The following is a 12,923-nucleotide window of genomic DNA, read 5'->3' on the forward strand; positions in this document are numbered from 1 at the left end:
CTACATAGCCCCCACATTTCATACCAAACAGCACTCAATTGGTGTATAAAATGACCCCTCTAAAAAGCTTTCCCACACCCTCTCCCATGAAATCCCCACAGTGCTGATTTGGCCTTGGCTTGAAGCAAGGGGCTGGACTAGATAACCTCCTGAGGTCCCTTCCAGCCCTGTGATTCTGTTTGTAGGAGTTAACATTGAAAGTATGTTTCAATTAACTCTACTTGCTTCCCGAGAACTCCACTTACACTTTCCAAAAATTCTACAAGTTAAAAAGTCTGGGCATACACAGCTAAAGGACACTTATTTCCCCAGCTATGTATTTCAACCACTATCATTGCACTTGTGCAGCTTTAACGTTACCCCCTACTAGTTGCAAATGGCCTGCAGAAGGTGATACATAAGGCATAAATCAGGGGAGAGGTAGGAAAGAATGGCCACTTTCAAGCACATAAAGAGCAACATTGTAACCATCATGTTTAACCCCTCACTCAGTGCCCAGATCTGCAGAAGAACTAACCAAACCAAATACACCAAGCCATGCCATTTTGGAGATCTGAGGCACCAAAGAAGTGAAAGGAGATAAGTGGTAGTTACCTGAAACTTCTTTATAAATCCAAATTCTGAAGGAAAAAAACAACATTATTCTGAAATAAACAGGCTCAGCAACATTTTGAAGGTTTTTTTGGGGGGGGAAGGGGATGGGGGAAGGAGAAGTGGAATAGAAAGAGCAGGGTATTAAAAAGTCAGGCTATAAGTGGAAGTTACCATCTATCTTTACTACAAAATTTGCTACCACCATCGCATAATGCACTTTAGGCACACTCACAGTATTTGGGACAAGAGAAGCAACATAAATGTTCTGTACTTTTGTGACATGTTCCAATAATGTTACAACATACTTCAAATAAAGCAGCAGGTCAGGCACAATATTTTCCTTGCATGCTATTCCAGAATTTTGCAAATACTTGAGGAAGAAATTAAAGTTACACATCTGAGGAAAAAAATGTAGTAAGCCACAAAAAAGTTACTGGGAACTCATGTTAAAATCCTCAGTGCTTAGAGGAATGCCACCTTTGCTGTGCAGGATTTAACAGACATTTCATATGTGCCATAACTATTTTCACATAATTAGCCTGACCTTGTTCCTACTGAAGGTAATATCAAAAAATGCCTAAATAAAAAGGAAACCTTTAAACATTTGAATGCACAAGTTACTTCAAATGCTGAACCTCACACACTTTCAAAGTTCTATCAGTATCAATCCCAGCAATTTTTTATTTTTTTTTTTTTTTTAAAGTCCCAATATTTCATATGTCTTTGTAAAAGGAAAGCTTTGAGGTACCAAAAGAATTTCAGTCTATTTTTATGACAACACTAAAAAACAGACATAAAGCCAGGACCATCAATGCACCATGACACAGCTCACCTTGTGACTTGTAAGGCAGAGAGCTAAACGATACCCTGGAAATGCAATCATCACACTCAAATGTTTTTTCTTGACTCACCTTATTACGCGGGCTTAACACATTCCTAGGTACATGTTATTTTTTGAGATAGCAAAGTTCATAATGCCTACCAATTGTCCATGACAAAACATTTGATCAAAAGCCCTTTTAAAAAACAAATGTTAATTTATTAAGCACTTACTGCTCATAATCCATGCACACTTATTTGTATTACCACAGTGCCTACAAGCTTGTTGGCATCAGGGGGTTGAACAGACTTGGCACCGTTCCCCTCTGCCTCCCCTTCCCCAGGGGCCTCGGGCGGAAGGGTTAGGGCTGGGGGGCAGCACTCGTGATGATTTAAGGGCAGGACTCGGGCCACTGCTGCCACAGCCAGGAGCCCTGGCCTTTTTGAATCATTGGGGCCCAAGGTACCTACCCCCAGTACCAGCATCCCCACCCTGTCAGTGGGCCCAACTGACATATTCCTGTCCCTTCCTCCTGACAGTAACACAATTTAAGGCCAACATTCACTAACAGCAGATCCAGCATCCACTATGATCCAAATCCTGAAGTTTTATCTGAATTTATATATAAATTTTTATATATATAAAAAAAAAAAATCTCATCATGTCTTGTCTAAGGACCTCAGGATTCGTCTTTGATAGATACTGAAATTGTTTTTAATCGCTACCTAACTCCAGGATGTTACACCCCTCGAAGTGGCACTGTTCAACGTAGACATGAGCAACCCATGTTTAAAATGTGCACACCAGCCCAGACACTGATCTATGCAAGATATTCAGCCCCCTTTCTAGCTTGGTCCCTACTGGCCAAATCATGCTGGAAACCAATTTACTCAGGAGGAGGTTTAAGGCGAGTTTAAAAACTAAAGTCACAAAACTCGTATTGTATCAACAGTAACATTTTCTTTCAAACATCCTGCTACTGGTGCAGATCCAAAGGCCAAAGCTCTGTGTCAGTGGTGGGCAGCCAACAGAGCAGGAAGAGCCATTTTTTCGAATTCAGTAAAAACCAACCAACCAAACACACACAATAATCCAAGAGCCACAATGCATATGAATACGAGACAGTCCTTCATAAATAACATCACACTGTACTTTTTGTAACCCTTAATTTAAGAACAGTGTGTGCACATATCCCACAATGCACTGCATGTATTAAAGGGGGAGTTATTTAACATTGAGATCACATATCATTTGTTATTTAGATATGAGTTGTTCATTGTTGGGCATTTACATGTTCACCCAAGTGTTGAAAATAATCAGTAGGGTGTTTTTGTTTTTGTTTTTTAAAAAGAACTTTGGAATTATAGCACCAGGAGCCACAAAGCAGTCCTGCAAGAACTGCATGTGGCTCCAGAGCCACAGGTTGCAGACCCCGGTCCTATGTTAACAGGCCAACCGCTTTGTAACCAGTGCATAATCTGATGCTTTTCAGAGCAAGTTTAAGGATAGGTCTTTGCTACTTGGAAGATGGACCTGGTGAGGGTCAATCTTCCAGGGTTTGATCTCTCTCACCAAATGGGGATGCATGCAACTGAGCTACCAGGGTCAGCCCTGTACTCCTCAATCTCGCGAGGAGTAGGGGAGGTCTATGGGAGAGTTTCTCCCATTGACCTTCCTCAGCGAGGATGGCCGGGTTAGTTGGTTGTAGACAAGTCAATTCCAGCTACTCAGTTGCCATAGCTGGAACTGCATACCCACAATAAAATTTAAGGGCTAGTGCAGACATGGCCTCAGTCATAATGGTTGAACTGCTGGTGAACATCAACGTCTCACTTACAGTAGCTCACCCCCCGCTTAGTCTATTAGTGTAAGACAGTGCGGGGCAACTTGCAGCCCACTGGGGCTCCACCTGTAGCATGCAGACCCCCCAAGCTTCTCCTCCCTCCCCCATGTCCTTCTCATTCACCAGGACACTAGAGCCCTGCACTTCCAAAGCCTCCCCTTCCCCTCCCAGAATTTTCAGACATCTGTGACTCACCTGATTCATGCTCCATCTCTGCTCCTTTCTCTCCCTCTCAGAGCTGGAATGCTGTAAAGCAGCTGTTCATTGCTGCTTCAGCTTGGGAAGGGATGGGGAAGAGCAAGTAGAGAGCACAATTCATGCAGTCTCAAAGTGCTGGGAAGGAGGCCAGGGGAGCAGGTAACTAATGATGCACTGATGCATACCCAGAAACCACCTGCTACAAGACAGGGCCAAGGAAAATAACAGAACACCACAGACCATCACCTACAGCCCCCAGCTAAAATCTCTCCAGCGCATCATCAGTGACCTGCAACCCATCGTGGGTAATGATCCTTGAAACAAATTCATACCAGCAACTACAGATTGCACCACAGTAACTAACTCAGGAACCAATGCCTGCAACAAACCTCGGTGCCAATTCTTGCCACATATCTACATCAGTGACACCATCACAGGACCTAATCACGTCAACTACACCATCAGGGGTTCATTCACCTGCACATCTACTAATGTAATATATGCCTTCATGTGCCAGCAATGCCCCTCTGCCACATACATTGGCCAAACTGGACAGTTTCTACATAAAAGAAAAAATGGACACAAGCCAGATATCAGGAACGGTAACACACAAAAACCTATAGGTGTAGGAGAAGACTTAAATCTCCCTGGACACTCAGTAACAGATTTAAAAGTAGCCATCCTGCAACAACAACTTCAAAAAACAGACTCCAAAGAGTGACTGCAGAGATGCAATTCATTTGCAACTCTGACACCATCAAGCAAGAACTGAACCAAGACTGGGAATGGCTGGCCAACTACAAAAACAGTTTCTCCTCTCGGCATTCACACCTCCACATCAGCTGCTGGAAGTGAACCACATCCCTGACTGGACTGACCTCATCAACTCTGATCTTCCTCTTAATTGGTACTCCCTTCTTTTCATGAGCCCATATATTTAGACCTGCCTCTAAAAACTCCACTACATGCATCTGATGAAGCGGGTCTTTGCTCACGAAATCTTAGGCTCCAAAAAACCTGTTAAGTCTATAAAGGTGCCACAGGATTTTTCACTGTTTTTGCAGATACAGATTAACACAGCTATCCCTCTGATACCAGACGGATAGTAAGGTTTTCCTAATGTTCAAACTCAACCTCCCTTGTTGCAATTTAAGCCCACAGCTTCAAGTCCTATCATCAGCAGATGAGGAGAATAATTTCTCCTTCCTCTTTGTAGAAACCCCATAGGTAATTAAAAGCTTTAAACATGTACTCTGTCTTCTCTTTTCCAGGCTAAACAAATCCAATTCTTTTAATCTTCCCTCACAGGTCATGTTTTCTAGTCCTTTATTCACTTTTGTAGCTCTTCTCTGTACTTTCTCCAATTTGTTCACCTGTCTCCTGAAATGTTGAACCTGGAACGGGACACAATACTCCAGTTGAGGCCTAATCAGCAAGAGTAGAGCAGAAGGATTACTCCTCCTGTCTTGCTTATAATACATCCCAGAAAAGCGTTTGCATTTTTGGCAACAGTATTATACTTGTGACTCATATTTAGCTTGTCCTTAAATGCCTTTCTGTGCTAATGTAGACAAGCACCTCTCTCTGTTGACATTTGTCCCCTCTCTGTTGTTCCTCCTCAACAGAGGAGGAATACAGCACACAGAGCAGTTACAACAAAAGGGAATTGTGGACTTTGATATTTGGCCCAAGTTAGTGTCTGAGCCAGTTCTGGAGCCCCTGAGAGCCCTGAAGCAACATCCCATATCTACATTTCAAACCTGAGTCTGAATGTCACATCACCGTAGTGGCCAAACCACGACTCTGCATGCAAAGACTCACAAAACCTTGAGGCTTTGAAAACTAGATCTACACTTCACAAGTATCAGACTCCATATTACTTTAACCCCTTTCAGAATTAATTCCAAGACATAACCTTTGATGAGGACTGTGGTTCTGACATTGGCCAACTCAACTGGAAACAGGTGGGCAAGCTCAGGAATATCACTATCTGTAGGAGCTGAAAACCAGAGCTGGCAATTGTGTCACATAACCAGGAAGCTCTTATTTCTACAGTCAAGACTGGAGAAGGATCCCCCAATAAGTATTTCATTGGACATCATTCTTATGTAGCTGCTGTACCTACAAATCTGAAGACAATCGACAGCACTTCATAAAAGCTAGAGGATGACTGAAGATTAGTGTTGGTCCCTTTAACAATGGATTTAAGGTCCATGAGTTTTTGGCAGGGTTTCAGCTGTTGTGTTGATAAAAGTTTCAGTCATATTACTGGGCAAACATTTGCCTGAAAACTTTGCATTTCCACTGGCTAATGTGTAATCACATAGCTCGAAATAAACTAAAACACTATTAGTTCACTTCAAGCAATTAGGACCCAGTTCTGATCCTAGCACCTCCTAGCCTACATGGCTAGGGCTTGGACCTAGTTTAACTTGGTGCCCTTTCCAAGCCCTACCCTCTGTAAAGCAACTACTATAATCAAGATGCCTCATGTGACTGCAGTATGTTTTCACATATAAACAGCCTGTCTAGTCTTGCCTCTTCCTATGTGGCAACTTTCATCTCCTCTCCAGTCTAATAATTTTAGATTATTCTCTGGCCGACTTCAATGTTGGCCTGTATTTGCTTTGTAGACAGAACTTTTATCACAGTCTAGTTTTATTTTAGAGTTGGTTTCCTTTAATACTGTCACTCCTCTCTCTGCAACTGCACAATAAAGTTTCTTTGACAAACAGTCGAGGAACCCTCACCATTCTTAAAATGAAGAACCCTCTAATACCCAACTAAAGTACTGCTTGAAAGTTACACTGTAAAGGGACCTCAATCCACCATTATCCACAAAGAAAGGCAGTGGAAATAAAAACCTATTTATCTTAAAACACATACAGATGCACGTAAAATTAAGATGATAATACTAGCCTATTATTCTGATACCAAAAAAAAAAAAAAATTACATAGAGAAATTATTTGAAATGTATTACTGATGTGGTTATTTCATCTTCTCCTATGCTGTCTCCTCCCTGCCTATACAGAAACACACAAATTTGTTCACCTCAGATGTGCCTTTTTGGTAGTTAGCATTCTGCTCCTCACCTCCAGCTTTTTCCTCCCAGTGGAAAAATATCCAAGGAGACAGGTTTCTGTTGCTATCTTTGTGTACATCAGCCACCAACCACATGTAATTTGATGGCCACAAGAGTTACAGATCAAGCAGTACAAAGAAGTAAAATGCCATGCCTTTCCCCTTGAAAAGTCCACAGGATTAAAAAGACAGACAAGCAGCACCTAAACACGATAGGAATCCTACCATCTCTAGCAGAAAGATCAGTGCTTGGAACAACCATTTGTGTACCACTAATGATTCAAGGATTCCCACAAACCCCCAGGAAAAAGAGTGACTTTTTCATACTCTGCTTGCTTTGGGAAATTCAATTCAACTATGTTACTAAGATGCATGGATAACTTCCAGCTGAGATAATCAAAGCAAGCTGAATCACCACCACTTTCAGCATGCTAGCTGGTATCACAAGCACACAGTGTCATCTGCAGGTTTTGCTCCCCTTATTCCAGGGGAACTGAAGTCTACAGGATCTGTATTTATATTGAACTTGCAAAGAGCTTTTTTAAGCATTACCCAATCACACTCCAAGGTAAGAGAGAATGTTAATTTTTTTTCCTCCACAGAGCACAATAGTAACACGTTTTATGACTCATAATGTAAGAAGGGTTTGTTTAAACCAACTTCTCTCTTGTTTAAACCTCATCTTCTGGGACATTCAATAATCAAAATTGAAGAGAAAGCAGAAGAATACTGAGTGACAAGCAAACCTTTGACAGTGTCATTTTAAAAAAAAATAAAGAACACCATTTCCAGCTATTCAGTGCCCAAGAGTGCCCTGGATTTATTGAAGGTCAAAGTACACAATAGCTTGCTGGGTGCGGGGGGTGAGAACTGGAATTCAACAGTTAACAAGAGACAAAAGCAAAATTTCTCTCCAACAGTCTGTTAGAAAAAGCATCTTAGATTCCTCTCCCACTTAAAACAAAAAGACACAAAACCTCTCCCTCCCCATCGCCCTGACACTCTAACACAAGCCTCCAAACAGACTCGCCTAAATAAACGCGGACATGCACAGAGGACGGGTGGGGTGGGGGAGGAAAGCAATGCAAGTTGTGCACTAACCTGTTTGAATTCTGCGGGGCATTCGTGAAAAGGAGCAGAGTTTTACAGTCCCCTATTTAGGCAAAGACTCCGGCTTATGGGAGGCTCTTCGGCTTGGCAATCCGGTTCACCGGCCTTCCGGGCCTCTTTTCTCAATGAGCCCCCCACACCCCCTTTGTAATCGGCTCAGTGGCCGCTTGAGAGCTTCTCCGCAGCCTCCCGCCCCCCGCCAGCGACGAGAGCCCACAACCAAAGTTGCTCGGGAGGCAAAGGGGTGAGGCCAGCAGAGAAAAGGGGCTTCCCCTCCCCGCGCCACTTCTCTCCCACTCCCCGGGGGAAAGCAAACCTGACCTCCGCGCGCCGCCGCTCGTCCCGCTCCTCCTCCCGCAGCGCCCAGCCCCTGCCCACTCACTCCTCTTCGGGGGCGGCACCTGACAGACAGCCACAGCTGGAAGCGCCAATAAAGCGGCACTAGCCACACCCAGCGGGCGGCAGCCGGGGAGCGGGAGACACAGGCTGGAGCCGGCGTAAGACAGCAGCGCTGGAGGGGAGGGGTCGCTCGCGCAGGCTGTTCCTCCCAGCACCGCAGCCGCACGGAAGAGGCAGCCTTGCTCTCCTGCCCGGCCGGCCAGGCCCAAACCCCGCCGCTGGGCAGCTTATTAGGTGAGCTGTGGTGGGACAGACCCAGGAAAGCTCATCACCTAATAAATTTTTTGTTAGTCTTTAAAGTGCTACTGGACTGCTTTTTTTTGTTCTGATACTATATAGACTAGCAAGGCTTCCTCTCTCTTACTACGTGCAAAAATAAAGACAAGTTTTCAGACAGGAGGGAGGTTGTTCCACAGCCTCCGAAGCAGCTTCTCAGTGAAACACCCCTGAACCTGAAGTGCAGCTAAGCAGTTTTCTTGATGAACTAGGAACAGGGTCTCATCAGTTTGCAATCTTGAGCAAGGAAAAAAAAATCCTCCTACTTGTTTGCAATTCCCTCACTTCGGACCAGGCAAGTAAACAGACTGGCCAGCACAAAAGGAAGATCATCCATTTTTAATCAGCCTCCTCCCCTCTTAAATTCCCAGCACAGGAAAACTGGGAGTTACAATTAACTACAATCCTCAAATAATTTTTTTTATCATTTAAAAACACACAGGGAAGTTGCTATCAGGCACTGCCATAATACACATACACACGTCTCACAAATCACAAGTATTCCTGTAGCACTTTAAAGACTAACACATATTATTACGTAATGAGCTTTTGCAGATAAGAAATCTGAGGAGGTGGATCTTAACCCAGCAAAGCTCATCACCCAATACTTTTGCTAGTCATTAAGGTGCTACAGGACGGCTTGTTATTTGTGAAGCTACGAACTGGCACTGCTACTGCTCTGAGTCCATTAACCATACATATTCTTGTACAATAATTTTGCACTTTTTGTGGGGCATTATTTTAGCCAAGACTGTGGACTGTGTTGGTATTTCATATTTATTTTGCTCAGTGGAAAAAACAAAGACTTTGCCATCCAGATACTGCAGGATCTTGATATTCTTAATAGAAACAAGCTACCCTGACTTGAACAAAACATCTTAGTTGCCCTCCTGAAAGCAGTGACTGTTGAGGAAGACCAATTCCCATGCCTCAGCACCAGCGTCTGATCCCTCTCTCTGCACCTTGCAAAGAGCAGCAAGAGAAATTCATACCCCACAAGCACATTGTCTCTTGGAAAAGCTCTGTTCTTGGAAACCTACCTTAGTTGATGTGACCGCTTGATCACCTGCTGATCCAGGAGAGGGAAACAGAACGTCACCTACCAAGCATTCTGACACTGAACCCCTGCCCTTCAGATGTAAGCCATCAGTGGGGGTTGAGTCAGCCAGCTAAGCCCTGCCTCCAATGCTAACTAACTCTCAGTCACTAGCCAATGGGTTGAGAATATTTTGTCCCTTTCAGACTAGCTTCCTGCAGCAAACAAGCCGTGCAATAAATAAATTCATCACTCTAGCAGCCAGCGGTCTGAACAATGGTAATTAGGAATGAACTGCTAACTGCGCTGCAGGGCACCAGGCTCCAAATTAGAGCATGTTTGTGGAAAATAGGTGCAGCTATCAATAGACTCTGGAGCCAGGTACCAGAGAGTCGTAAATTAGGGTCACACACAAATATTGTGCATTTTTGGAGCACACGATTTCACACAGCAAGCTTGTTTACCCTCAGGATTCTCACACTTTTTGCCTTCAATTCTGGAGGAGGTTTCCAGCTCCTGTTACCAATAGGTACTTACTACCTTTGAAATGCAACACCCCGCACCCCCAAGACAGTTTCAACCTCAAGGCAACTCTGCAACCTGTAGACTGATAAGGTGTACAGACAAGATTGATAACATCACACATCTCCTTACTCTTCTGTGACTCAACCCTTCTCTTGCACACATGCTAGTGGGCAGACAGCTGCTGTGCTATCAACAGTTTTGATCAGCTATTGCTTATATTGCACAAGTGGGAACTGGTCACAGAAACTTCTAACACTGAATGTCCAGTGTACTGTATTGTGTAAATAAGGCAAATCTTTAGACACACGTAAACTACACCCAGGTAGGATAAATTATTTTCTGGACAACTGGCAAATCTATAACAAAACAAACTGAAAAAATCCAGTAAGGCTGGTCAAATACTGGCCAGATAGTAACCCCAGCTACCAACCTCAACTAACATCAATTTTAATATGAAAATCAGATGGAGGAGTATCCCAGAGTGATGTTCAAAAAACAGGTAGGAATCAGAGTTGTATCTTCAGCTTTCTTACTGCCCAGCAAGTCAGAGGTTGAGCTGGACGTGAGCGCTCTGGGACAAATGGTTTAGGCTTTGCATTTTAAGGGCCAGACAACTGAGCAGAACTACGTAGCCTAAGTCTCAGATCAGACAGTTTAAAAAAAAAAATCACAAAGGCTCCTCTGGCTGACAGCAATAGTAGATGCTATGCCAAAATTCATCCCAATCTAAAACTCTTGTTACCTGTGCCACCCCAGTTTGCTCCAACGGGCAAGAAATGTTCAGAGTTCAATTAAAATGTAGCAGTTTACACTAGAGGCAGGCTGGCAACAGGCTGTGAAAACATTCTTAAAGTCATGGCAAAGCAGGGCAAAAGGAATGTGTATTAATAGCATGGAAGAAAAGTGAGCCCTCTTTTAGTTAACTAAATAAAACAATTCAACTTCTGCAGAGTCAGCCATGGCACAGAAAACATGCCAAACGTGCAGGGATATATGTCAGGGCCCAGGCCTCTATGATATTTTCTTTTACGGAGTGTAAAGTCTGTATCAATATAACATTGAAAGACCTACTTGTGCATGAAAGCCAATGCAATGGAAAATTTCAGACATGACTCTGGCAGCTCTAACACAGGTAAGTACTCTCACGTTGTCAGAGCTCATATTTTTGCAAGCCCTGTGATATTTGGTATATAAGAATCTCAGTGTTTGTTAAAAAACAAATTTGTCACCTTTATGGTTCTGGAGAAAAACTTGAAAATGTAAACCCTAGAAGCTCAAAAATCAGAAGGCAAATCAAAAATTCACAATGTATTTCAGGTCCCATGATTTCCAAGGCAATCTCACAATATTTTAAGGGCTCAGCTCATGAGTTTTTGAACTCTTAGACTACGTCTGCATGGCCACGTTATCTTGAAATATGAGCAGTTATTTCAAAATAACTTTGGCATTCTCTAAGGCTATAGCCACACTAGCCCCTTCTTTTGAAGGGGGCATGACAATGTGGCACTTTGTCAGATGCTGATGAGGTGCTGCCATGAATATGTAGTGCCTCATCAACATAATGGCGGCCACATGCACTTCAAAAGTGCTGCTTTCAAAACACATGCTGCCCGTGTAGCCAGGGGCCTTTTGAAACGACCGCAATTTTGAAAGCCCCTTCTTCTCAAAACCAAATGGGAAGAAGGGGGTTTCAAAATCAGGGGGATCGTTTCGAAAGGCCCCTGGCTACATAGGCAGAGCACGTTTCGAAAGTGGCACTTTGAAAGCACGCGTGGCCACCATTATGCTAATGAGGCACTGCATATGCATAGTACTGCCTCATTAGCATCTCCCAAAGTGCCACATTACCATGCCCCCTTCGAAAGGAGGGGCTAGTCTGGCCACAGCCTAAATGACACACACACTATTTTGAAATAAATTCAAAATACCAGGTGCATTATTTCAATTGCGGTAAACCCCACTGCCTAGGTATAACACCTATTAGCTGCGTCTACACGTGCACGCTACTTCGAAGTAGCGGCACCAACTTCGAAATAGCGCCCGTCGCGTCTACACGTGTCGGGCGCTATTTCGAAGTTAACTTCGACGTTAGGCAGCGAGACGTCGAAGTCGCTAACCTCATGAGGAGATAGGAATAGCGCCCTACTTCGACGTTCAACGTCGAAGTAGGGACCGTGTAGACGATCCGCGTCCCGCAACGTCGAAATTGCTGGGTCCTCCATGGCGGCCATCAGCTGGGGGGTTGAGAGATGCTCTCTCTCCAGCCCCTGCGGGGCTCTATGGTCACCGTGGGCAGCAGCCCTTAGCCCAGGGCTTCTGGCTGCTTCTGCGGCAGCTGGGGACCTATGCTGCAGGCACAGGGTCTGCAACCAGTTGTCAGCTCTGTGTATCTTGTGTTGTTTAGTGCAACTGTGTCTGGGAGGGGCCCTTTAAGGGAGCGGCTGGCTGTTGAGTCCGCCCTGTGACCCTGTCTGCAGCTGTGCCTGGCATCCCTATTTCGATGTGTGCTACTTTGACGTGTAGATGTTCCCTCGCTGCGCCTATTTCGATGTTGGGCTGAGCAACGTCGAAGTTGAACATCGACGTTGCCGGCCCTGGAGGACGTGTAGACGTTATTCATCGAAATAGCCTATTTCGATGTTGGCTGCACGTGTAGACGTAGCCATTGTGAAATAAGTCATAATGGGCTTCAATGGCATTATTTCGAAATAATGTTATGGACTGGAAATGCTATTTCAAAATAGCTAAGTTCTATTTTTAAATGCATTTTGTGTTTGCTTGTGTTATTTCGAAATAAGATATTTAGAAATATCCATTTCAAAAAGGGCTGTCATGTAGACGTAACTGTAGCAGGCAATGGGGAGTCTGATGCAGAGACAAATGGAAGTAGTCACTTTAAAAACAAAAAGCAGTCAAGTAGCACTTTAAAGACCAGCAAAATGGTTTATTAGGTGAGCTTTCGTGGGACAGACCCATTTCTTCAGACCATAGCCAGACCAGAACAAACTCAATATTTAAGGCACAGAGAACCAAAAACAGT

At 43.9% G+C, this 12,923-nt stretch overlaps 1 protein-coding gene across 11 annotated transcripts in view; it reads right to left on the reverse strand.

The window, feature by feature from the left end:
* Positions 1–12,923, reverse strand: part of ARVCF (ARVCF delta catenin family member) — a 529,785-nt gene that overhangs the window by 259,132 nt on the left and 257,730 nt on the right. The window contains exon 1 of one of the 11 annotated variants that reach the window (XM_075012633.1): positions 9,363–9,460. The exons of 8 other annotated variants lie outside the window; for them this stretch is intronic. The gene's annotated coding sequence lies outside the window, so the exon portion shown is untranslated. Of the gene's footprint in view, positions 1–7,638; positions 7,925–7,968; positions 8,094–9,362; positions 9,461–12,923 lie in introns of those variants that run through there. 2 more of the 11 variants (XM_075012634.1, XM_075012632.1) reach the window with 2 other exon arrangements.

The sequence above is a fragment of the Carettochelys insculpta genome, chromosome 18 (genome assembly GCF_033958435.1).
Source record: "Carettochelys insculpta isolate YL-2023 chromosome 18, ASM3395843v1, whole genome shotgun sequence".
Lineage (NCBI taxonomy): Eukaryota > Metazoa > Chordata > Testudines > Carettochelyidae > Carettochelys > Carettochelys insculpta.